At 35.1% G+C, this 2,376-nt stretch overlaps 1 protein-coding gene across 1 annotated transcript in view; it reads right to left on the bottom strand.

The window, feature by feature from the left end:
* The window catches only part of LOC143294827 (endoplasmic reticulum metallopeptidase 1-like), a 35,591-nt gene extending 35,542 nt beyond the window's left edge, over positions 1-49 (bottom strand). The window contains exon 1 of the mRNA XM_076606328.1: positions 1-49. This exon is cut by the window's left edge and continues 738 nt beyond it. The gene's annotated coding sequence lies outside the window, so the exon portion shown is untranslated.
* Between the last annotated feature and the right edge of the window lie 2,327 nt (positions 50-2,376).

The following is a 2,376-nucleotide window of genomic DNA, read 5'->3' as shown; positions in this document are numbered from 1 at the left end:
ACAATGCAAACGGGTGCCTCTTTCTCTGTCGTCTGCTAGCCGGCTTGTCTTACCCGACGACCATTGCTCCAAAAGTTATCTTTCTTTCCACAGGAATCTACAAAAACAGACCGAATCTTACGGAACACGATGACACAAGGAGCAGTCATTTGCCAGAATAATTCGTTGGTGTGGAAACCAACACACACACACCATGCGCACCACACCATTCTAAATCCCTCATTTTCTGCTTCCCGCTTCTCTTTCTTCTCCTCTCGATCTTAAAAGTTCCATCTCCAAAACACTGAAAAGAACGAAATTTATCCCAGTAAATATGTCAGTGGATACCACAGATCCTTCAAGCTATTGACCTAGTCATTGACTCACTTGTGTAAACAAAGTGAGTCTATGTTTTAACCTGGTGTTCGGTTGTGTGTGTGTGTGTGTGTGTGTGTCTGTGTGTCCGTGGTAAACTTTAACATTGACATTTTCTCTGCAAATACTTTGTCAGTTGACACCAAATTAGGCATAAAAATAGGAAAAATTCAGTTCTTTCCAGTCATCTTGTTTAAAACAATATTGCACCTCTGGGATGGGCACAAAAAAAAAACCCAAAAAAAATGAACCCTAATTATATGCAAACTGCATTTACTGTTATATTTATATTTTTTGTATTCTCTAAACTTGGCACTTTGATCTGATATTCTGATCAACAACATGAGCAGTCATTATTATCTTTTTTGTTCAAACAGGAACTTCTTTTGCTAAGCATGGAAGTTTTATTTATTTTGCAAACGTTTGGTGCAGATAGTAAAAAAGGGAAATTACTCTGTAATTAATGCCAGGGGAGTTCATTTGCTTTAAACTGATCTTTCTCATCTTAAACATTACATTTTTAAATTATATTCAATACATAAAAAGCTTTTTCTTTTCTTTTCTTTTCTTTTCTTTTTTTAAGTGTATCACAAGTGAGTACTTGAAGGCCTTGCCTCTCTTGTTTTATTTTCTGTTCTTTCAAAACTGTTTGACTGAAAAGCGCTTATGTACATGAATACTAAACATATTTCACAAACGTGGATGTTAACGAACTGACGTTTACATCCAGTCCATCTGGCTTCAAGCAAAAACATTCATGACATTCTGCATTACTTAATCTCAGTTTCCACACTTCACCCACAAAAGGCCCAATGCACATTCATCACTACCATACAAAAGAGGCAATTACGCTTCAGATAAATTCCTGTTCGTCCAGCTAAAGGTGAACCTATTAAACACCTTTAATTACCACAGGTGAGTGAGCACAAAGTTCTATGAGTTATAACTGACAAATAACCTCTCCTGGAATTCGCACATAAATTCCATATGCAAAAATTAAGACAGCTATCTACTGTCCAAAATCAAGATTTTTTTGTTTTTTTTGTTTTGTTTTGCATACCACTTTATACAATGAGACCTTTATTCATTGAACTTTCATAAACGGGGTATGAAGCTGATACATCTTAAAAAGACATCGCTGCTGGACTCAGACTATAAACAAGCAAACTATAATGATTATTCTCCCATTGATCCAAAGGTTACAGAATGACAATAAATTAAGGAATCACAATGCACAAACAAAAAAAACAACCAACCAACCATCATTTCCATCAAAATATCAACATCTATGAGCCTAAAAATTCAGTTTGTTGATGTTGACCATTAGAAACAATTACATTCTAGACCATTTTTCTAATATAATGCATTCAAGTTTGAAGATGATGTAATGTACTCACAGTATGATTCAAACTTCAAATTTGTTTTTCACGACCGTCAACTGATGTTATGTAAAACAGATTGTTGTGGCTAGATGTATGTAAAACACATTGTTGTGGCTAAATATATGTCCATGCATCCCTTTCATGAGGGGCTATGGCCTAATGAATAAAGGATTTGCATTGATATTCTCATGTTAAATTACATTTAGCTGGATGATAACTGTAAGAATCACTTTACTCAATGCACAGTCATGTTTTCTTTTTTTCCTATTTGTTATTTGTGACTTGCTGGTTTAATGATAAATACAGCTTCCTCTTATTCTACTTCTTTTTATCTAAGTAACATTTCAGCTGAACACACACACACACACACACACAATGTGGCATGTGGACTGTCAAACAGAACAGTTTCAACAGAAATGCATGTGTTTGGTTTTCTTAAGACAGGCAATGAAAACGAAACCTAGCATGCTAATAAAAAATAAGAAAAAAGAAAGTAAGAAAGTCATGAGCCAGGTATGTTAAGAGAGAGAGAGAGAGAGAGAGAGAGAGAGAGAGAGAGAGAACAAAATAAAATAGCTGATATATGAAATTACATCAGATTTTCAAGCAGACCTCATTCAGTGAACACACACACACACAG

This window comes from Babylonia areolata, chromosome 20 (assembly GCF_041734735.1).
Source record: "Babylonia areolata isolate BAREFJ2019XMU chromosome 20, ASM4173473v1, whole genome shotgun sequence".
Classification (NCBI taxonomy): Eukaryota; Metazoa; Mollusca; class Gastropoda; order Neogastropoda; family Buccinidae; genus Babylonia; species Babylonia areolata.
This window is presented reverse-complemented; position numbering and strand designations above follow the sequence as displayed.